Consider the following 25,252-nt stretch of genomic DNA (forward strand, 5'->3'; position numbering starts at 1 on the left):
GATTGTGAAGAGCCCACATGAATGTCATCGTCCTGCCAAAACATTTATGGGCCAAGCCAGCCAAGGAAAGTCTTGCAGAGGCAGGCAAGAACCCTCAGCTCTTCTCATTCTCTCTACGCAGCAAGAGATCTGTGTTCAATTTAGTTAGGGAAGGGGCGTTAGCGCTTAAGGCTTTGCTTATGTCACCTCATTGGATTGATTGGTTAAGTAATTCTACTACATATTTACTGATTGTCGTTTTAGATGACAACTGTGTTAATAGGCTCTGAAGTACAGTCACGAGCACTAGATTCTAAGAGAGATAAGTAACTAGGTAAGTGTGACCCAATATACTGCTATGAGTGAAGTAAGCATTGTATGCAACAGGATAGCACCAAAAAGTCCAGAGCAGGCAAGTCTTCTTGGAGAAGGTGATGTCTCCTACAGGACAAATAAATTTTCCCCTCCAGAGGATGGGCCAATAAGACTTATGAGTTGTAAAGGCATACAGTCTAGCACATAATGAGTGTTCATTAAGTGCTTGTTGGATGAATTATCTTTTCACAGACCAATGTCTTTTTGTTGTTGTTCTTTGTTTTTTGTTTTTACTTTTTAATTTTTTTAAAAAGATACTTATATTACATAAATGTTACATAAAAAATACAGGGGATTCCCATATGTCCTGTTCCCCACACCACCCATATTTACCCCCATTAACAACATTCTTCATTAGTGTGGTACTTTCATTGCAATTGATGAGCCCATTTTGGAGCATCAGCCAATAAGTATGGATTATAGTTTACATTCTCTCCCACACAATTCTGTAGGTTATGGCAAGATATATAATGACCTTTATCTGTTGTTGCAATGTCATTCAGAACAACTCCCAAGTCCCGAAAATGCCCCTATATTACATCTTTTTTCCCTCTCCTGACCTCAGAACTCCAGTGGTCACTGCCTCCACATCAATGATATAAGTTCTTCCATTGCTAGAATCACAGTAAGTCTATAGCAGAATACCATAAGTCCACTCTAGTCCATAGTTCATCCCCCAATCCTGATGATTTTGGGATGGTGATGCCCACTCCACCTCTAATTGAGACAGGACAGCATAATGTTATTAACATTACTACTACAATACCTGGTAGAGCACTTCAAAGCAATTACACTGTAGGTGAGCTAACAGGTAGTAGTGGCCCTACAACGTTGCTAGGAAAAATACTCATCCTTGCTACACAAAGTGAGGGTCACAGACAAGCAACATTGGAATCACCTGGGAGGTTGTTAGAAATACAGAATCCCAGTCCCCAGCACAGACTTACTGAATCAACAACTGAATCAACAAGATTCCCAGGTATTCATATATGCATTAAAGTTTGAGACTGTGCTGTACTGTGCTCTATAAACCATTAATGAACTTCTGGGTTTATACAGAACATCAGACTCTCCTGGTGGGTTCTTTCAAAATGCAGGAACACTATTCTCCATGGAAACCAAATCTCAGAGGGTAAGATCTGTGCATTTTGAACAAGTTCTTTAGGTGATTTTGAGTCTATTATTTGACATAATGTAGTAGTATTTTCTATAAGCTACTTTAGGGAAATATATTAGTAATCAACCAATCGCTTCTGTGTGTGTTTGACAAATGGGCAGGTCTTTACTGTGGGACTCTCCTCCAGAAGATAATATTATTAACTCTATTGAGCTTTAAAGAACAATTTGATTGAAACCGTCATATCCGTACTCTTTCAAATGAATGGTTTGGTACTTATCTTTCACAATAACATATAATAATCTCTGCTACTGTTTAATTTCATCTACTTTTGCCAAAAATATGGTTTCTTTAGCTCAAAGTTTGTTTTAGAGAGAAATTAAAAGCCTGTAAAATGGAACAATGTGTTTGCAAGTTTCAGTTGAGTCATTTCACCTCAGAGTTGAAGGCATGCATTCATTTACCTTGTTCTGAGTGCCTCCTGCACCAGATATGGTTGTAAATCCTAGGAGCTTGATTTCCCTACTGAGAAAAGCCTCAAGGCTACCATGAGCGTTCCTGGTGCAATAGCTAAACATGGAGTCCTGGGGTTTCAAATATTAAAGCTTTCTCCACAGCTACGAATTTCTTTGATATTTGGATTATTGAACACAAATGCACTGAGCAATTTGTGTTCTAGTAGAAGACTTCTACACACTTACCTCCGTTACTTAAAGAGTTAGTTGTGCTTTCTTTTTTGATGAACATTATAACTCCATCAGGAAGAAGTTCTTCATCTGAATCTCCTTCATCTTCATGTATTCTAACGTATAAGAAAGGCTATTACAACCCCTGGTATGAACACCAATTTTCACACCACTTGCTCAAGCTTATCGTAAGAAGTTGTTTAATTTCCTTTACTTCTGATAATGTCAGGGTGAGGTCAGCTCCCTCTCACTCTCAGCTCACAGTTTCCTCTTGCTAAGGAAGTGACATTTTACCTTCCTGGAGCCCTAATGCCTCTGGTTGGAGCTTGGACACCTCAGTCTATTTCCATGGACACACAGTGGGCCATACATTTTTAAAATGCTGTCAAGCAATTTTGTAGCAATAAATAGTAATGGTTGCTGAGTACTTCAGTTTTAAATTCATGTTCCTAGACTAGCTTGGTATTAATGCTACTTCAAAACCATTGTATAGTTGTTCTTAGTAATGCTGTTTGCACATTTTTTTTCCCCAGAGGAAGATATTTATTTGCTATTTTAAAATTTTCCTCAGTTATCAAGAAAGGGAGTTGGAACAGCTTCTACAAACAGGCATACCTGCCTGGGAAAGCTGAATCCTGTCAGGAATGTAGAAAGTCAAGGTACAAAACAATTTACATCGTAGAATTCTTTAAAGGCTCCAGGATTTGTGGGAACAGTTTCCACGTGAAGTAAGAGTGAAGTTAGGGCTACAAACAGGGAGACTAGTTGAATGTTTAAGAAGACATCAGGAACCCTCTTCTCAATAACATTCCCTTTTCCCCACATCCAAGCAAATGTCCTTGATAACCCTATAGGATACCAGGCAAGTTGGGGTTGGGCACCATGTGGAAAATAAGGACTAAAGTGAAAGAGTTTTTTTTTAAAAGATTTATTTTATTTATTTCTCCTCCCTTCCACCACTTTTTTTTATATTTTTTTATTACATTCAGAAAATATGAGGTCCCCATATACCCCCCACTCCCCTCACCCCACTCCTCCCCCCATAGCAACAATCTCCTCCATCATCATGAGACATTCATTGCATTTGGTGAATAATCTCTGAGCACCGCTGCACCTCATGGTCAACTAGCTGTTAAGAATGCCTCCCTCCCAATCATCTTCCCTATCTGAGTTTCCAGAACTCTAGCAGTCAGACTTAAACCCTTCTGGAAGGAGACTGGAAGATTCTTACTCAGGGATTAGCTAGTCAATCAAAATAGTGATATCATAGCTTCATCAAGAAATGGCCCTGCTGATCACCTCACAGTGAGCAGATAGTCTAGGATTTCAATTTTCTAATCTAAAGCCTCTATTGTAAAAGACAGAGATCAAAATAATAATAATAACAATAATAATAATAAACAAATATAGAGATTATGCCAGAAGAGGAAAACATCAAAACATTGTCCCTGATATTTCCAGAGATACAAAATCTGTGAAGCATACAAAGGGTGATATAAAAAGGAATGAGAAAGTGCCCTTTGAAGTGAAAAATATGTTAGCAGAAATAGATGATCTGGAAGATAATGTTAAGACATTTTCTAGACACTCCTCGAATATAAAAGGTCAGAATAAGAGGTGACAAGGTGAGATGAAAATTGAAGAAAAACCTAAGAAAATTAGAGGATGCATAGAATAGGCCAATGTCTGATTAACAGAAATTTCAGAATGAGAAAACAGAGAAGATGAAAGAAAGAAATGAAGTAATTCAAGAAAATGTCCCATAATTGAGTGACAAATGTTTCTAGATGAAAAGAGCCCATGCAAAAGATGAAAATACTACTAAACTAAGGCCCGTCATCATGAATTTCACAATATGAAGACAAAAAGGAGATCTCATGAGTTTCAAAGAGAAAAAACGTTTATATACAAGGGATCAGGAATCAGAATGTCTTTGGACCTCTCAATAGCATCACTGAAAGCTAGAACAGAATAGAAACCTTCAAGATTTTGAGATAATATTCTTTCCAGCCTAAAATGCTATACCTACTTAAATTTGCAATTAAATGTCAGGATAGAATAAAGATGTTATCCTATATGCTAGGTCTCAAAAATTTTTAGCTCTCATCACCCTTTCTTAGGAAGCAACTGGAGAAGGGCACCATCAAAATGAGAAAGAAATTCAAGAAAAAGGAAAACATGGGATCCAGGAAGTAAAGGATCTAATTTAAAGGGGATCCCAGGAAGACAGCTGTGCATCCGACAGAGAGAGCCACCAGTCCAAATGAGAACAGGTCACAGGGTTACAGGAAACATGTCCCCAGAAGAGATGGGATAGCCCAGAACATATGAAGGGGTCTTCATACATTTTAAAATATTAGGAGAATGTTTAGAGAGATAGAGAGAGTGTGGGGGTGAATTAATGGCAAGGACTTAGAAAACTAAAAAAGAAAGACAGTTGTTAATTTTAGGGAGGAAAAAAATTGTGCAAGAAAGAAAAAGTACTCATAGCATATTACATGGCTTAGTTTAATAGTCTAAATATTGAAAATTGAGTCAATCAAAAATACAGTATAATTATATTGGAAAGAAGGATAGGGAGCAAAGTGGGAAGTATGTGAGCCAGAGGCAGGGGGGAGGGAGTGGTAACACAGCTCTATCTACAGTTGCCATACTGCTAAGCCAATAGATAATGCTTGCAATTGAATTTAAAAAATCAAGAAATACCACAATGAATGTATATTTTAGAAATAAGAAGGAAAATAGTGAAAGGTAGAAAACTTGCCCTTACAAATCCCAAATTAGAGGCTTTTCTTAAGTCTTCTAGAACTATTTGGCTCTCTGCACTATGTGTATATAACTTGGATAAATAATTTTAAAATAAATTTTTAAAAGTATATGGCTTTTTCCAAATTTTTATTTTTATATTCTGGGTCCCAGGTATACTGGTTTGAGTAGCCTCTGAATTTAAACTTTGTGTAAATAAAGGTTGTCTTATCTTATGCAAAATTCCTTCATAGAATATTAAATCATTTATGGACTTTATGGCCAGGCAAGATTAAGTAGCGACTTGCCTATTTCTTCAGCGTAAACAATGAGTATCTGTTGAAGGCAAACACTAAAGCATTGCTTCTATTTCTATATCTGCCATTTAGCCTATAAGCCAGGATCAAAATAGAAGTATATACAAATGTGCGTGTGTTTCTTATATACACAAGGCTGTTTTAAGAAGATTTTGAGATGATGAGTAGTTTGTCTCTCTTTTCTTTTTTCATTGTTAATAGATCCATTCTTCTTTTAATTGTACATAAAAATAATAGAGCCAGCACTGCACAACTTCAAGGGAAACTAATTACATTGGATACATGTTAATAACACTCACTGCAGGGTAAAAGACAAATGGTGGATAAGAAATGAGAGCGGTTTTGTACCTATGGAGAGAAAAGTGTCAGAGTAGAAAGAAAGGCAGTGTGGAATAAAAAATCCATAATAAACAGTTCAAATAAAATTTACCCTTTACCCACTTCATTTGAAACCCCAGACCTAACTGATCTCATCAAACTGATCTCATCAAACTGATTTCATCAATCCTGATTTCAGGATTTTTGGTATTTAGAGGTTTCTAGACTTGTTTCAGTAGAAGGTGAAAGAGAGAGGGAAAAAAAGAAGGGGAAAGAGGAGGAGGGAGAAGAAGAAAAAGAAGTAAGAGAGGAAGGAAAGGGAGAAGGGAGGGAGGGAATGAGGAAGGAAGGAAGAGAGAGAAAGAAATAAAGAAACAAAGAAACAGGGCAGGACCCTCTGAATGATATAATTGAAATCTAAAAGGTAGAATTAAATGATTTAATTCTTTCAATTTGCTAATCCTTGCTTCCTCTCTCTCTCCTGTCCACTTTCTTCCCCTTTCTCCTGGACTCCAGCACTGGCAACTGAGACAGTAATGAGGTCATAGGCTCCAAAATATGGCCATGGTATGAGCGTGGCAGCATAAATTTCTAAACAGCATTTCAGCACCACAGCTCAGGGCCCAGAAGGGAATCTAGTGTAATGTGAGCAACGATGAGCTTGTGCTATTTTATTAATCCAGGGTGATGAACCCTAGCATTGCATTGTGTGTGTGTGTGTGTGTGTGTGTCTGTGCGTCTTCTGCAATTTCCGATTTTATATGACAGTCATCAAGAGCATTCCTCAGCTTGGACATGCCAAAGACAGAGTGCAGACTACTCAGTACTTTAAGGCGCTCACCTACGAGCAATGTTTGACATCAACGACTGAGAAAGGCTGAAGGAGAATGACCTCTGTGAAGAGGACAAAGAGGCACTGCATGGGTTGAAAGTGGCCTTGGGAACAATTCCTCCCATCTCCCATCCCCTTCCTCTGGACTCCTCTGCATGTGTCGGTCTTGCTCCTTATCACCTCATTAAATCACCAGCACTTGCTACCTGGCAGGAAAAGACTGATGGAGTGATGATAGGGCAGCTTTCGGTCTGACAGGGCAGCGGGTCCTATCCTGTTTGCTTGTGAAAGGAGCCTTGCTTTCCCTCCAGGTATATCCGTACTCCAGAGCTCTCTTCTGTTTAAAGCTTCCTTCCCCAAAGCTCTTTCACTTTTCTGTTGCCTTTGTGGGCTGGAGCACAGTGGTGCTTAACGTCTCTACTTCCAAACCTTGAAAAAGTACCAGGCAACAGTGAAAAACTAGATTAGAAGAAACCTGTTTTCTGTGCTTAAAATCCTCCATGTTCCCCAGATGTCCATCCTGTCTTCCAAATCTGATTAAACTTCAAAGCCCAGATAAAATGGCATCTCCTCCTTGAAGTCCTTCCCCCTGACAATACCCCTATAACCTCCAGGCAAAAGTATTTTCCGTCTATGAACTCCAGTAAAAAATAACTTTTAATCTCTCTTCTGATATTTTACCCAATATTTTAATTACTAGAAAATCTGTATTATCTCTACTCCTAAATTGTATCTTCAGGAAAATAGGAACCTTGTGTTAATCTTATTACCCTACATGGTAAGTTAAAAGAGTAGCTAAACCATTTGCCTTACATACACTATCTCTAATCCATACATAGCACTTAAAAGTAAGGACTAATAAGCCCATTTTGCAGACGGATAAACTGAGTCTCTAAGCCATAGTCTTTCCCAAGATCACACTGTCCGTAATGGCTGAGCTGACACTTTAGCCAGAGCCAGTGCTCTTTACATACTGCTACAAGTTGAGGGGAAAAAAGTAAAAAATCTCAGGCTTTGACCCATTTATTGGAATAATATTTCACAGACTAACAGAGTTGTAGAATTGTGAGGGATTGTAAAAATGATCACACCCACCCCTATTTTCACAGAGAGAATAATCGAGACCCAGAGAGGTTAAGATCCCTGTTCAAGGTTGCACAGCCAGTGACCCAACTGGGACTAATATATACTTCAAGGACCTTGACTCCTAATGTTCCTTTCTCTATAAAATATAAATTTTGAATGAGTACTAAACATCAAAACACGTTTAACTAGAATAACAACTAAGAAACATGTAAGCTTTTTTGTTTCTTTAAGCTCATGTTTACTAAAGTCCCTGGCTGCTAGGAAGCAAGAATTATCATTTCTAAAAGTATTCTCAATTTTCCCATCCCAAACACATATAGTAATATCTAAACTACACATGATAACAAAATTCTCTCCCTCTTTTTTCTTGTACAATTTTAATAGTTCCTTTAATGTGAAATCAAACAAAATAAATTGAACCTTATCAATTTGGCAATATAATCACACCAAGAAAGAATGATTTCCAGAGACTTTATAATATTAATGGGATGCACTCTAAAAACAAACAAACAAAAATTCAACTAGAAATTTAAACTTTAAACCTCTCTGATTTTTTTTCATTTAAAAAATGTTATGGAAGTATATCATCCATCTATGCATATATATAAACAATAAGTGTATAGTAAAAGTTGTGAACTTACAAAACATACATGCATAACATCATCGAGGGCTCCCATACGTCAACCCACCATCAATACCTTGTAACAATTCTATTCTGTTGGTTTACCCAAAAGGAAAGCTTTGCCTTTGAAATGTGCCTAGTAATCATAACAATACAAATAATGTTTTATCAGTGAGTGCCTTGCTAAATTCATTCTATGAACAGCACAAAGGCAGTGAAGTCTGGAGTATGACCAAACCAATGAGGTGTTCGGTATTAAAAATATATATCAGTTCAGACATGTAATTTTTCTTAATTAACTGAAGCATACTTTCAGAAATATGTGATTAGTAAGCATGGGCTTAAGCAAACCCTAGATGACTCTCAAATCTAAAAAACATAACTGTGTACTTTTATAGCTTCATGCCAAACCTGTGATGTTTCCTTCTAGTCTACCTTTCCCGGTCAGAATCCTGATACAGTGTCAGGAGTCAAGGACACCTAAGATCTTAGGCAAAAGGAGGTTGCTCTCGGAGAGTTAACTAAGAAACCAACAGCTAAAAGATGAGAATAGAAATATTCAAAGTAATCATAATAAATGGACTGAGCACAGCCCAGAGCAACCTAAGGGAGTACATTAATATATCGAAGGAAAGAATGTGTCCTTCTGAATGGGTTGGCAAAAAAAAACAAACAGGACACAGTGTCCAGATAAGTACTACCAGCAGAGAAGCCTCCAGAACAAGGACTTGCTCTGTTTTACACAAATAGCAGGCATGTTCCACCTATGGAGGTGAATACAGCAGGCATCCATAGTTAAATCATTCAACTCACACACTTTGTTCTGAGTCCACACTCACAAATCCAGCTTTACATAATAACTTGGTTTCTAAGGGAAGATACAGCACTGGCCAGAAGATGCAAGTGTTCCGTCTCATTGTCAATATATATTTTTTCCTCTCTCAGAAAGAAATTAAAAATCTGATTTACAGTTCAATCTTCTTTATCTTCAGGTAGCTTGAGTTAGTATCCCCAGATCTGGTTACTGCTTAGATGATGACAGGATTGAGTTTTAGGATCTGCATGACTGAGGTCCAGGCCCTGCACGGTGCCAAGTCTACGGAGGTCAGGCCACCTTCAGAGGCCTTTATCAGGCAGGCAGTCTGCCTTTCCCCGCCTCCTCATCTTTTCTGTCAAATTTTAGTCAAGGGTGGAGGGCCTGGGAGAGCTACATTATTAAAAAAGAAAAAAAAATTTAGTCAAAATTAATTGACTTCTCCTCTGCCTGAGAATAGACACTTATTTATCTTTCTCTCAGGGTATATGTTATGCCCTGTGTTATATTTATTTGAATTGTGCAAAAGTGTATTTCTCTGTACAAAAGTGTATTTCTCTGAGAGCATTTTGTTGATTCAATTACTGGTTTCTGAGTGCCTATTTATGTCAATTTAGAAATGAATGAGTCACAGTCTTATCCTTTATATACTCAGACTAGTAGGGACAGATAGAAAAATAAACTACGAACTTTGGAAAAGGAAATAACAACAGTATGTATAAAGAACTGAAGTATTGCAAAGGAGGGAGAGATTAACCATACTGGGAAGCCCCCTCCTAGAAAGAAGTCTAGATTTTTGAGTATAAATAAAAATTCCCGGGAAACGGACTTTGGCCCAGTGGTTAGGGCGTCCGTCTACCATATGGGAAGTCCGCGGTTCAAACCCCGGGCCTCCTTGACCCGTGTGGAGCTGGCCATGCGCAGTGCTGATGCGCGCAAGGAGTGCCGGGCCACGCAAGGGTGTCCCCCGCGTGGGGGAGCCCCACGCGCAAGGAGTGCGCCCGTGAGGAAAGCCGCCCGGCGTGAAAAGAAAGAGCAGCCTGCCCAGGAATGGCGCCACCCACACTTCCCGTGCCGCTGACGACAACAGAAGCGGACAAAGAAACAAGACGCAGCAAATAGACACAGAGAATAGACAACCAGGGGAGGGGGGGAAATTAAATAAATAAATAAATAAATCTTTTTAAAAAATAAATAAATAAAAATAAAAAAAATAAAAATAAAAATTCCCAAGATGACAAGAATGGGAAGAGCAAAGGAAACATGTGCAAAGGCAAAGTGGTGTAAAATACCTGGGAACCAAGACACAGCTTGGTGTGGTCGTAATGTGAAGTGCAAGGAAGAGGGTCATGATAGAGGCAGGGCTGGATCGGTGAGACAAGGATGAAAAGTTTGTATATGCCCCCTTAGGAGTTTAGAGTTGCCATTGTAGGTGATAGGAACTAACAAAGATTTTCAAGTGCAAAAGAGGCTAGGTATATTGGTGTTTAGAAAGCCCTCTTCAGTACCTGTGTGGACAAGAGAACAGAGAGAGGAAAGGCAGAAAACAGTAAGACAGACAGATAGACAGACAGACAGATAGATGAAAGACAGAGATAGATTCTAGATATAAATAGTTGACCAGCTAGCTAACTAAATAAATTGGTGGCAATTTGGAAGAGTCCACACCAGCAATATCCAAAAGAAATAAAATATGAACCATAAATAACAGTCATATAAAATAGGTGGCAATTTGGAAGAGTCCACACCAGCAATATCCGAAAGAAATAAAATATAAACCTTAAATAAGTCATATATGTAATTTTAAATTTTCTAGTACTCATGTTAAAAACATAAAGGTTAATTAATTTAATAATATATTATATTTAATCCAATATATAAAAAATATTACCCTTTCAACATGTAATCAATATAAAAATTATAAATTAGGTAATTTACAGTCTTTTCTATCCTAAGTCTTTGAAACTTGATGTGTATTTTACACTTACAGTACCTCTCAATTCAAATAGCCTCATTTTACCAGCTCAGTAGCTATATGTGGCTAGTAGCTTGGATAGCAGTTTCAGATAATTAATGAGTGTATAAACCAAAGCAGTGGCTATAAGAATACAGGAATGGGAAGGGAAGGGTTCATTTATATTACTTTTACAAAATAGATTTTACAGAAACTGTGGACTGATTTATGTCAAGAATGAAATGCTAGAGAAATACAAAATTTCTAGTTTGAAAAAGTTGGATGACAATTCCATCAACTAAACCAGGAGAGCAAGTTTAGGGAAAATAAGATGAATTTGTTTGGGACTTATTGAATTTGAGATGTGTACCTTGAATAGTGAGTCTAATAATACCAACAGCATATTCTATACAGTGCTTTCTATGATTCAGGTTATATTCTAAGTACTTTTTGTATGTGAAATTATTTAACCCTCAAAACAACTCTATGTTTCAAACAGAGAGAATAAATTATTTGCCCCAGGTCTCATAGCTATAAAGGGGCAGAGCTAAGATTTATTCAAGGCAGGCTGGCTCCAAAGTCAAGTTTTATAAGAACACATTGTGCTGATGCTCTGAAAACAGGACCCATGGAATCAGACAAACCTGAGTTCAAACAATTTCTCCGTGGCAGTTTGAAATTGTTTTATGAATTCCAAAAAAGAGAAAGATTATATTTTAAAACTAATCTATTCCTGTGTGTATGGTATCCTTTGATTGCATTAAATTCAATTGAGTGTCCTTTGATTAGATTACTTGATAAGATTGCTCTAGGGCTTTTGATTGGACTACCTCAGTGAGACATGAGCCAGCTTGGGTCTCCACACTCTTCTTGGGTCTGATGTAAAAAGAGACACAGAGACAGACACAGTCCCAAATAATGAAAACCACCATATTTGATCCTGCAATGATGAGAAAAAGGACTTTGGTTTCAACCACAGCTGAACTAAGAGGAGAGAAGCCCCTGGAAGGCTCAAATTGCTAAGGCCCAGGAAGAAATGAGCCATGTGCCTGATAGTTTACTGCTCAACTTGGGAAGAAAATGGAGCCACTGAGAGACTGAGAGAGGAGGGCCCGTAAGAGACAAGCCCTATGCCAGGTTTGCCTATAGCTTCAGATAGGCGGAGATCTCAACAGAGATTGACGGCCATTTTGCTTGACCATGTGGCAGCTGACTTTGGTGAGAAAGCACCTCTTACGGTGCCTTCAGTTAGACTTTTCATGGCCTTGGAACTGTAAGTGTTTAGAACTGTAAGTGTTTACTCCAAATAAACTCCCTTTATTTATAAACCTTTATAAACCCACTTCTGGTACTTTGCATCTGCAGCCTTTTGGCAAACTAAAACATCCTCTTTCACTTACTAATTATGTAATTTTGAGCAAGTTATTTAATCAATGAACTTCAGTTTTCTTATCTGTAAAGTGGGAATGATATCACTATACCACAAGATTGTTGAGACAAGCAACTGGCAAAATGTATATAAAATGCTTATCACAGTGATAGATATATAACAAATAGTAAATAGTAGTTGCTGTTATTGTTATTTTAATTACATATATTGGGTTTCGAGTTCAGTATAGCTTTCTGAATAGGGATAAATATTTCCATTAGAATAACTAACATTGCATCTGGTCTGAGTTGTTTCTTTTGAAGAACTGACTTATGCATTGACAAGGCATATATTAAAGGATTTCACAGATGAGAGCTATAGGCTGGGGTCATCCTAAATCACAGCAAAAACAATTATGGACATTTTGATCATGAGACAGCACTGCTGAGTATTCCTGGAACATAGATACTATGGAGAATTTCATTAGAAGCAAAAGATATAGCTTCAAGGAGTCTAAAAGAGATTGACTTTATCATAAGTGCACATTTCTTTGTAGGTACTTACCGTATTGGCACAAACTTATAGTTCATGATAAATAGTGAATAAAAATTATTTATCAGACAAGAATCTACAGTTAATTGGTTAAAAACCAAGAAAATTTAATAATAGGATCTAAGTTTTTCACATCTCCCATTCTATAATCCCATTTTTGTATGGAAATTCATTTGGATAAGATAACAAAAGCCAAAAGTTTAAAAATTAAATAACCAAAACTATAAACAAAGGACATCTTTCTCTACAATCTCTGGAATATCTCTTTTTTAGAGGTTTACATGTTTATTTAATATAATAAAATTATCAATTCACTAGGCAAAGCAAGAATTTCATTAAATATTAAATTTAATATTTAATTTAAATTTGGTATTGGGGAACTATTATCCATTTGAAAAGAAAAGACATGGACATCAATCTTATTCCACATATAATTCATTCTAAATGGGTTAAAATATAAATTTTTAAAATGCCATTAAATAAGTATAACTAAAGAGATTGGGGAGAAATTGAAACTCATATACTGGGAAAGTATTAATATTGATTCTAAATAAAGATTTCTAAAAGATAGGAAAATAAGCATAAACAGGCATATTAAGTAGAAACATTAACAATGCACAGAAATGTACGATTAACTGAGGACTAATTTCTTTTTTGCTAAAAATCAAATTGAGTAAGAAAATAAAAATTATGACAATGAACACTGTATAAAGTAAGTCAAAGGGGCGTTGATGCAAAATACCAGAAATCTCTTGGTCTCTATAAAGGGTATTTATTTGGGGTAGGTGCTTACAGGTACCAGGCCACAAGACATAAGTTACTTCAGTCACCAAGGGAAATTTCCTCTATTTCCAAGTGTTGGAGCAAGATGACTTTTGACGTCAGATGGATGTGTGAATATCCTTCAAATGGCAAAGGACTGCCAGGAAAGCCTCCATAGAATATGGAGGTGAGGTTCCAAAGGGGGCTAGGAAGAAGGTCAGAATTTGTGGGTCTTTCTAAGCAACTAGAAGAAATTTGGCCTTAAATGGTAAGACATATCATTTGGTTTAGGTTTAAATGCCCGTAGAAGTGTGTAAGTGTTCTTAAGTTGTCAGATTCTAAGCATATTTTGAAGTTGGAGTCAAGAGAATTTGCCTGGTGTGATAGAAAGAGGGGACCTGAGGGCAGGAACCAAATGACTCATATTTGCAGGTGAGCTGGAGACCTGGAGAGCCCTTTGATGTGAACGTTATGCTTCTCCCCGCCACTACAGAGAAGCCAGTGGGGAGGGAGTCTCTGAAGCACTGCCTGCTGTGCAAAAACCACCCTCTCCTGGGCCCCTGCACTCGAAGTTTTTCTAAGTCCGTCTGCCTCTGGAGCTTGTCAGAGGCTACCCAATCTATTTCCACGAAGCTCTGCAAACTCACTTTTCTACCCTATTTCTTTTTTTTTTAAGAATATTTTTATATTTGTACTATTAACTATAGTCCATTGTTTATAACAGGATTCTCAATTTTTTTCTGATAACATATATATGACCTAAAATTCCCCCTTTTAACAACATTCACATATATAATTCAGTGCTACCATCACCAACATCCATTTTCAAAACAATCAACCTAAATAAAAATTCTGTACAAATTAAGCATTGACTTCTCATTCTCTTCATGCAATCATCCCTTAGTAACCTACATTCCAGATTCTAACTCTGAGTTTGCTTGTTATAATTATTTCAAATCACTAAGATCATATATTTGTTCTTTTGTGTCTGGCTTATTTCACTCAGCATAATGTCTCCATGGCTCATCCATGCTGCCAAATGTATGAGGATTTCATTCCTTTTTATGGCTGAATAATATTCCATATGACATTTTGTTTATTCATTAATCAGTCGATGGACGCTTGAATTGCTTCCATTGTTTGGCAACTGTAAATAACACTGCTATTAACATTGGTGTGCCGATATCTGCTCAAGTCCCTACTTTCAATTCTTCCGAGTATATATACCTAGAGGTAGGAATGATGGCTCATATGATAATTCTATACTTAGCTTCCTGAGGAACCACCAAACTCATAAACAGAGGCTGCACCATTTTACATTCTCATAAACAACGAATGAGTGTTCCCTGTTCTCCATACCCTCTCCAACACTTGTAATTTTCAGTGTTTTTTTTTCTTAATTAGCTATTCTCTTGGGTATAAAATAGTTTTTCCCTGTGGTTTTGATTTGCTTTTCCCTAATAGAGATACTGAACATCTTTTCATGTGCTTTTTAGCCTTTTGTATATCCTCTTCAGAGAAATGTCTATTCAAGTCTTTTGCCCAATTTTTAAATGAGTAGTTTGTCTTTTTATTGTTGATTTGTAGGATTTCTTTATATATTCTGTTTATTAAGCCCTTATTGGATAAGTGGTTTCCAAAAATTTCCTCCCATTGTCTTTTCACTTTTGTGAAAAAGTTCTTTGATGCACAAAAGTTTTTAATTTTAATGAGGTCTCATTTTTTTTTCTTTTGTTGGGTGTAAAGTCTAAGAAACCACTGCCTAGCAAAAGATCCTGAAGATGCTTCCCTACGTTTCTTTCCAGGAGTTCTATAGTCCTAGTTCTTAGGTTTAGGTCTTTGATCAGTTTTGAGTTAGCTTTTGTATATGGTGTAAGATAGGGGTCCTCCTTCATTCTTTTGCATATGGATATCCACTTCTCCCAGAATGATTTGTTGAAGTGACTATTCTTTCTCAATTGCATGGACTTACCAAAATGAATTGTCTATAGATATGAGGGTCTATTTCTGAACTCTCAATTTGATTCCATTGGTCTATACATTTATCTTTATGCCAGCACCAGGTTGCTTTGACACTGTAGCTTTGTAATAAGCTTTAAAGTTAGGAAGTATGAGTCTTCCAACTTTCTTCTTTTTCAAGATGTTTTTGACTATTGAGGGTCCCTTACATGTCCAAATAATTCTATTTCTGCAAAGCAGGCTATTGGAATTTTGATTGGGATTGCATTGAATCTGTAAATTAGTTTCAGTAGGATTGACATTGTAACAATATTTAGTTTTCCAATCTATGAACCTGGACTATCCTTCCATTTATTTAGGCCTTCTTTTAATTCTTTTGGCAATGATTTGTAGTTTTCTGTTTATAAGTCCCTTACATCCTTGGATAATTTATTTCTAGATATTTGATTCTTTTAGTTGCCATTGTAGATGAAATTTTTTTTCTTCAGTTCCTCCTCAGATTGCTCATTACTAGTATAAAGAAATGCTACTGGTTTTTGCATATTGATCTTGTACCCTGCCACTTTGCTGGCTGGGTTATTAGCAGTAGAAGCTTTGTTGCAGATTTTTGGGACTTTCTCCCTAAAGATGGTCATGTCATCTGTAACTAAGGAAATTTTTACTTCTTCCTTTCCAATTTGGATGTCATTTATTTCTTTTTTCTTGCCTAACTGCTCTGGCTAGACTCTCAGCACAATGTTGAATAAAATGGTTACAGTGGGCATTTCTTATCTTGTTCCAAATCTTAGAGGGAAAGCTTTCAGTCTTTCACCCTTGAGTATGATGTTCACTGTGGGTTTTTCATATTTGCTCTTTATCATGTTAAAATTTCCTCCTATTCCTATTTTTTGAAGTATTTTTAAAATCAAGAATGGATGCTGGATTTCATCAACTGCTTTTTCTGTGCAATTGAGATGATCACGTGTTTTTATCCCTTTGTTTTGTTAATGTGGTGCATTACATTAATTGTTTTTTTTTAAGATTTTATTTTTTATTTATTTCTTGCCCCAGCCCCATTGTCTGCTCTTTTGTGTCCATTCGCTGTGTGTTCTTCTGTGTCCACTTGCATTCTTGTCAGCAGCACCAGGAATCTGTGTCTCCTTTTGTTGTGTTATCTTGCTGCATCAGCTCTCTGTGTGTGCAACACGACTCCTGGGCGGGCTGTGCTTTTTTCATGCGGGATGGCTCAATGCGTGACGCACTCCTTGTGATGGGGCTCCCCTACTTGGGGGACACCCCTGTGTGGCACAGAACTCCTTGTGCACAGTAGCACTGCATGTGGGCCAGCTTACCACATGGGTCAGGAGGCCCTGGATTTGAACCCTGGACCTCCCATATGGTAGACAGACACTCTATCAGTTGAGCCACTTCTGCTTCCCTTGATTTTCTTATGTTGAGTTGCCCTTGAATACTTGGGGTAAATCCCACCTGCTCATGGCCTACAATTCTTTTAATGTGCTGCTGGATTTAAATTTCAATTTTTTTGTTGAGTATTTCTGCATTTATATTCATAAGACAAGGTAGTCTGTAGTGTTGTTTTTTCTCTTGTAGTATATTTATCTGACTTTGGTATTAGAGTGATATGGACCTAATAGAATGAATTAGGTAGTATTCCCTCCTGTTTAATTTTTTGAAAGAATTTGAGCAAGACTGGTATTAATTTCTCTTGGAATGATGTGAAGCCACCTGGTCCTGGGCTTTTCTTTGTTGGGAGGTTTTTGATGACTAGTTCAATCTCTTTACTTGTAAGTGGGCTGTTGAGATTTCTATTTCTTCCAGAGTCAGTGTAGGTTGTTTATGAGTTTCTAGGAATTTTTCCATTTCATCTTGGTTGTCTTATTTATTGGCATGCTGTTGTTCACAGTATCCTCTTATGATCTTTTTTTGTGTCTGTGGGGTCTGTAGTAATGTCTCCCCTCTCATTTCTGATTTTATTTATTTGTGTCTTTTTTTCTTAGTCTAGCTAAGGGTTGCCAACTTTATTGTTCTCTTCAAAGAACCAACTTTTGGTTTTGTGAATTCTCTCTATTTTTTATTCTCAATTTCATTTCTTTCTGCTCTAATCTTTGTTATTTCTTTCCTTCTGCTTGCTTTGGGTTTAGTTCGCTGTTCTTTCTCTAGTTCTTCCAGGTGTGCAGTCAGGTCTTTATTGAGACTTGTTTTGTGAATCAACATGTGGTTTATCCTGGAGAATGATCCATATGTATTTGAGAAGAATGTTCTGAGATGCAATGTTCTGTATATGTCTGTTATGTCTAGTTCATTTACCATACTACTCAAATTTTCTGTTTCCTTATTGATCTTATGTCTATGTGTTCTATCTGTTGAAGAGAGTGGGGTACTGGACCCTCCAACTATTATTGTAGAGGGGTCTATTTCTCCCTTCAGTTTTGTCAGTGCTTGCCTCATGTATTTTGAGGCACTATGGTTAGGTGCATAAATATTTATCATAGTTTTTTCTTCTTGATGGTTTGCCCATTTATTAATAAGTAGTGTCTACTTTGTCTCTTATAACAGCTTTGACTTAAAGGCTACCTCAGCTCTTTTTTGGTTACATGGAATATCCTTTTCCATTCTTTCACTCTCAAGCTGTTTGTGTCTTTGGATCTAAGATAAGTCTTTTGTAAACAACATGTAGTTGGATTGTGCTTTTAATCCATTATGCCAATCTGTGTATTTTTCTTGGGGAGTTTAATCAATTGTTATTCAATATTATTGTAAAGGCAGTACTTACATAAGTCTTTTTGTCCTTTGGTTTTTATATGTCTTACATTTTTTTTCCTCTCTTTTCCTTTATTGCAACCTCCTTTTCTGTAATGTATCTGACTGATCCCTTTATCATTTCTGTTTCTGTATATTTTTAAATACTTTGTGGTTACCCTGGGATTTATATTATACAACCTACCTCTGTAATCTAATAGTTTGAAAAGATATTAATTTAGTTTCAATACTATACATGATCTCTTTTCCCATATTCCTCTGTTTTCCCTCTTTATGTTGTTTTTGCCCTACTTTTTCTCCTTATATTTCATGTTCATAATCAGAAAATATGTCTTTTTCTTGTTCAGTTGCATTCTGACCCATAGGAATTAGAGTAGAGATGTATATTGAGGATATAGTGTGATTGAGTTTTACATTTACCCTTTTAGTTACCCATCCTGATGATCTTCATTATTTCATACTCCTCCAGGCCACTCTCTCCTGTCTTTTCCTTTCAACCTGAATAGCTTCCTTTTGTAATTCTTGTAGCACAGGTCTTTTGCTGATGAACTCCCTCAGTTACTGTTTATCTGTGGATATCTTAAACTCTCCATTTTTGAAGAAGAGTTTTGTCAAATAAAGCATGTTGGGTTGGCAGTTTTTCTCTTTTAGTAACTTAAATATGCCATACCACTGCCTTCTAGCCTCCTTGGTTTCTTATAAGAAAGTGGTCCCTAGTCTTATTGAGGATGCCCTTGTATGTGACCATTTGCTTTTCTCTTGCTGCTTTTAGAATTCTATCTTCGGCATTTGACTTTCTGATTAGTGCATGTCTTGAACTAGATCTTTTAGGATTTATTCTGTTTGTAGTATACTGAGCTTCTTGGATATGTATATTTATGTCTTTATAGGAGTTGGAAAATTTTTGACCATTATTTCCTCAAATATTCTTTCTGCCCCCTTTTCCCTTCTCTTCTCCTTCTGGGACACCCATAATACATATGCTTATGTGCTTCATGCTGACCCTCAAATCCCTGAGACATTGCTCAATTATTTCTATAATTTTCTCTGTTTTTCCAATTTTATTTTTATAATTTTTATTGTCCCGTCTTTTAGTTCCCTGATTCTTTCTTATGCCTATTCAAACCTGCTATTGTACATCTCTGGTGTATTTTTAATCTCTTCTATTGTGCCTTTCATCACCATGCTTTCTTTTTAGACTTTTTAGACTTTCTTCTTTATGCTCACATATTGTGAACCTTAATATCCTTTAGTTCTGCACCCATAGTTTCCTTCATCTCCTTGAATTGATTTAGATTTGTTTGAACTTCTTTGATAAATTGTTCCAAATTCTGTCTCTCCTCTGAAGTTTCCATCTGTTCCCCTGACTGAGCAATATCTTCCTGATTCTTAGTATGGCTTGTAATTTTTTGTTGATGTCTGGCCATCTCACTATCTTGATATGTTAACTCTGAAGGTTGGTTTTTCCCTCTTTTTTATTGTTGACTAGATACACATTAAGGCTTTTCTTTGACTATTGGTCCAGCTTTTTCTGGACTTTTAGAGTAGACCGTGTTAAACTGTTCAGATTTTCTCAGTTCTTCTTTGAGTTCTTGCCCTGAATATGCAGGACAATTTTATGATTGCACTTTTTGTGTAGTTGTTTCACCTCCTGGAGAAAGCTTCCTTTCCTCTCTTCTTTATCCAAGAATATTGATCTGTTCTGTTGGATTTTGTGCTAATTTTCTCACCAGCCCCTATGAGTCACTTAAATTCTCTCCCTCATTCAGTATCCTCTTCCTTACACTTTTCAGTTCTGGGACATATCCTGTCTTATAGCGGTTAATTCCTCACACACACACACCTTTTTTTTTTTTCTGTGAGGCTTTTCTGCCTCCAGTTTCTTCCCCATTAGAGTAGCCTGTCCCAGGAATCCAGAAAGGGCCAGTCAAGAAAAGAGGGTCAATCCAGAAAAGTCCATTTTGCTTTTAGATGGCCCAGACAAAAGAAGCTGGATTTGTGTGTGTGTGCCTCTTATCCACTCTCTTCTGGGAACCCTTTTGTATGCAGCACACAGCATGAGTCAGTGGCTTGTGTTCCATGCTGGGTCTCTGTGGACTTGCATCCCTGTGTCTGGACATGCACAGGATTCTAACTCACTGCTGTAAGTGGCTCTATAGTCTGCATTCTTGGCTGAAAGGACCAGGACTGTGCTATCTCTGTATGACTCCCAAGCTGCATGGGTCCTAATGAGAAGGAGGGATGAAATTTCCTACCTGTTCTTGGTTATTTTTCTTTTTCTTTGATTCAGCATTTGTGGAGTCCTTCTTCAGTCCATTGTCCTCCAGAGTTCTAAGCAAGTAGAATTTGTCCTTTAATTAGTTGATTCTGAAGGGAGACTTTTGAAGGAGATGTCTTGTGTTGCCATGTTGGTAATATCACTCCTCCCTGGGATTTTTAACTTTAGAGTTTTGAACATGTTCATGTTCATTACATGCCACTTCCACCACACTTACGGTTATGTGATCTAAGTTTACATTGTAATTAGGGTTACATTCTACAAAGCACTTTGCTTTTTTCTAGATGATGAGATGCTGGTTGCAAAAATTTAAAAGAAATCTTCAGAAACCACTTAGCACTCAAGCCCTTATAATCATATGTTGAATCAACAAGTACTCATATTGATCCATCCAGTCCAATTTTCATTCCATTCTTCAACCTTTTAAATTCATTTAGATGATGATCTCCTTTTTCAAATCAAGACTAAACTAATAATATACTTAATGTTCTAAATGCAAGCTCATTTGATTCTTTTCATCTCGGGTCCATCAGAAGCCTGCTTAGGAAAGCTCTCCTCTACAAGATGTTCAAGTGGGCCACATACCTGGCTTGCCCAACAGGCACAGTAGATGAGTAATAAGTGTGTTTATAGATTTTGTGGTGCTCCAGCTGTCACTGATGTCAGTGTATTCTACAAAAATTGGTGTATTTTTGGCTATCTGCTTGATCTCCTGAGCAGTTCAAACATCAATAACAGGTCCAGTGGCCTGAGGAAGAATTTACATTCTCTATAGGAATAAAACTACTCACCAGAGGCTGGCAAAATATGATGGTAGTGACTGACCCAGTGGCCTTCTAGAATAACCAAATGTCCAAAAAAATAAAAAGGAACATCAATTAGCTACGGAATAGTAGACAGGGCTAGAGATCTGCTGGTCAGGCTTAAGCCTATGTCTTTTCCAGATTGCTGGGTAAGGCTAGATTATGTATTAAATGTCTCCATGCTTCCATCATTGTAAGTTTTTGGATTAAGCTTGCTAATGGAATACACTTTCAACCCATCAGACTATAAGTGAACATTCATTTGAGACTCCTTTACAATTGAGAAAATTCATAAAAGTATTTCAAATGCAATATCTATGAGAAAAATGTGAAAAGGGAAACACAAATAAATATGTTCTTAAATAGACATCTAGAAACACTTGACTAATATAGATTCTGAGGGAAAACCTATGTCATGGGAATCTGTAGTCAAAGAGATTTGTAGGTTAATAAGAAAGTTGTGCTTAAAGAGTGAAATGGAGGAGGGGGGAATTGGTGGCTTACAGACAAGTATTCAGTAAGTGGATGGAGCCAAGAGTTGAGAGGTGAGTTGTTAGAAGTCAGAAATTCATGCAGACATGTTAACAAGCAACATTTGAAAATTTGATCCAATGGAAGATTTTTCCTCTGAGTTTTAAAACCCAAGTCAAGCAAGGAGGTCTCATAAAATGAGGTAAATGTGTCTAAAGGAAAAGGTTTCCAAATAAATTTTTAAAAAAAGATTTATTTATTTATTTATTTATTTATTTATTTATTTATTTATTTCTCTCCCCCACTCCCCCAGTTGTCTGCTCTCTGTGTCCATTTGCTGTGTGCTCTTTTGTGACAGCTTCCATTCCTATCAGCAGCAACCGGGAATCTGTGTTTCCCTTTGTTGCATCATTCTGTTGTGTCAGCTATCCGTGTGCACGGTGCCAGTCGTGGGCAGGCTGCACTTTCCTTCGCGCTGGACGGCTCTCCTTACGGGGCACACTCCTTGCTCATGGGGCTCCCCTACGCAGGGGACAGCCCTGTGTGGCATGGCACTCCCTGCACGCATCAGCACTGCGCATGGGCCAGCTCCACACGGGTCTAGGAGGCCCGGGGTTTGAACCACGGACTTCCCATGTGGTAGGTGGACGCCCTAGCCAATGGATCAAGTCTGCTTCCCTCCAAATAAATTTTAATCCCTGAAATTTATGCTTCCTTATAATGGACAATTCAACATACTCTATTATTATTTCATTTCCACTTTATAAAGGACTTTTTACTTTTAAAGGGAATAGAGACACACACATACATACACACAATTCATGAATCTGGCTTCTTGCCTTCAGTGTCTTCCTTCTATAATTCATTCTGGAAATCAGTGCCAAAGGATTTATCAGATATTTCTCTCATTTTGCTTTGCTATTCAGGGACTGACATTGGCTTCCTATTAAGTCTTAGATCTACTCCTATACCTCTTATTGGTTTTGAGTAGTTTAATTTAAATATTCTTTGTCCTGATCCTTCCTCCACCTTAAGAAGATGAACCTAGCTTTGTCTGACCACTTGCCCAGGGGCCAGAGGGAAGGATGCTTTCTCTAGGGTCAGAACCAGAGCACTGCTTCCTTCTAGATAACAGGAGATTCTTCACATCTGAGCAGCAAGAGAAAGATGAAGCCATACAAAGGAGTTGGGGTCCAAAAACTGAAAGACAGTTAAGAAAGCACTAAAAGTGGGAGGGCTTAGGGACAAGGTTAGAAAAGGTTGGGCAGGTGTTTCTGAGTCAGGCCAGAAGTTCCAAACTTGAGACCTTTACGGAAGGTCTGTGAGGTCAAAATTATTTTTATAATAATAGTAAGGCAGTAGTTGCCTTTTCCACTCTCATGAGTATGCAGTGAGTTTTCCAGAGGCCCCATGATGTGTGATGATGCCACCACTCCAATGGTTAATGGCTTCCCAAATTGCAAACTTCATTTTCATTCTTGACACTTCCATGCCTTCACTTCATGTCTTAGCATATCCTATTGATTAAACCACAGGATTATCAGCTAAATCTGGTCCTCACTGCCATAGCCTTATTTCAGTCCTTCCTCAGATTGTGTTAGCACCCTGCCATTTGATCTCCTCTTCTCCAGTCTTTTCACTGTTAATCCACTCTCCTCACTATCACTAGATTATTAACAATCTAGTTAAAATAAGCAGCATGATTATTTGCTTGAAGTCATATACAAGTTGTATGAATTCCAGTATGTTACCAAGACATGATCTCTTCCTTATTGTGCTTCAGGTAAATATTTCTGGCACTGAATTGTAAAGTAAAGGTGAAATGTAAATATGTCCCCTCGCTTCATGTCTTATATCTTAATCAGTTTCTGGGAAGACAGCCCAGAAACTTGTTTACATTTATACCAGTCCTTTGTCCAGAAGAAGCCCATGAATATTGAATATAATACATTTAGTCAATTAAATTTTAAGGAGATTCTTCTGAAAAATATTGGTGATAATACTTATTGTGTAACCTAGACTGCAGCCACAATGATTTTCTCCTGACTCTTAGAAGATGCCAGGCTCTTCCACAATGACTTCTTTGCACATGCTGTTCACTACAGAATGAATACCTTGATGCTTTTTTGTTCAACTTCATCCAATGATACTGTCTCCTTTTAGTCTATTCCTTGGCTCATACTGGCTCATACTGGCTCATACTGGCTCATACACTAAACCCTTCCCAGCTCCAGGGGATTTGTTCCTGCTGTTTCTGTTGGGAATGCTCTCCCCTCACTCTTCAGTACGGTTGCTCCTTCTCGTTCTTTAGTTATTGGCTGAAACCTCCCTTTCCTCTCTTGCTCCTCTCTCTCTTCTATTTCTCTCTCCTCCTCCTCCTCTTCTCTCTCTTCTTCTGATCCTCCACTGCTTCCTTCTCTTCCTCATCCTTATTTTTCTTTTTCTTTTTTCCTCACTCTTTCTCTAACCTCAAAGTCTAATCACTTTAGTCTTAAGTGTCCTTGAACTTTGACAGAAGGCTCAATAAATTTTGATTAAAATGTCCTGGAAGAACACTGAACTGGTGTTTACAATGAGCAGCAACAGGTTTCACAAGTTCTCTTCCTTGATAAAAATGACTAAGGCGAGCACAAATAAAAGAGTTACTGTATTAGGCCAGAACTAGGCTTTGGAAATTGAATTTAAAGTCCTGGAGCCAATGATCTTACCTGCATCATTTTGCATTTAAACACAAAGGAGTTAGTTTGGAAAGTCATCTTAGCCTGGTTCGGGCCTGGTGCTCTTGCCAGAAGACTAGAGACTGAATACATTTGAAAGAGTCACAGTTCCCCATTTCAGCCTGTCTCTTTGTTTTCTTTTTCTCCCTCGGGAAGGTAAATGCTATGAAGTCCAGGGTTATATCTGTTCTGTGCACGACTGTGTCCCAAGCATCTGGCACAATACTTGACACATGATATTGCTCTGTAAATATTTGATGAATAAATGACTGAACAAGGGATTCATCTATTCTCCAGGATCAAGCAAAAATGTTCTTTCCTAGGTGAGCTCTCCCCTCCCTTTCTCAATAGACAGCTATTGGTTTTTGTCTCTGAGACCCTGCAACACTGCCCATTCCTCTGTTACAGAGCAAGGAATCAGATATTTTCTAAGAGCTTACCATGTGCACTGCATGAGGTGTTATTTATATATGCTTCTCATGTCATTCTTACAGCAACACTCTGAGATAGGTATCATTATCTATATTTAGAGATGAGGAAACAGAGGCTCAAATATGTATTCACGTCATGCAGCCAATAATAGGTGGCGAGGCCTGTATTCAAAGCCAGCTCCATCTTTTTCATTAGATCATGCTGTCACGTGGTATTATGTTTGATACCATAATTTATCTGTTTATGGGTTTCACTCATCTTTGGGGTCAGAAAGCATGTATATTCCTCTTTGTATTTATAGCAC

General features: G+C 37.5%; 1 protein-coding gene across 3 annotated transcripts in view; it reads right to left on the reverse strand.

Annotated features, from left to right (window-relative positions):
• SYNPO2 (synaptopodin 2) overlaps positions 1-25,252 on the reverse strand; it is a 191,489-nt gene that overhangs the window by 51,870 nt on the left and 114,367 nt on the right. Inside the window, exon 2 of one of the 3 annotated variants that reach the window (XM_071214967.1) lies at positions 2,173-2,273. The exons of the other annotated variants lie outside the window; for them this stretch is intronic. The gene's annotated coding sequence lies outside the window, so the exon portion shown is untranslated. The remainder of the gene's footprint in view (positions 1-2,172; positions 2,274-25,252) is intronic. 3 annotated transcript variants of the gene reach the window in all.

The sequence above is a fragment of the Dasypus novemcinctus genome, chromosome 1, assembly GCF_030445035.2.
Source record: "Dasypus novemcinctus isolate mDasNov1 chromosome 1, mDasNov1.1.hap2, whole genome shotgun sequence".
Classification (NCBI taxonomy): Eukaryota; Metazoa; Chordata; class Mammalia; order Cingulata; family Dasypodidae; genus Dasypus; species Dasypus novemcinctus.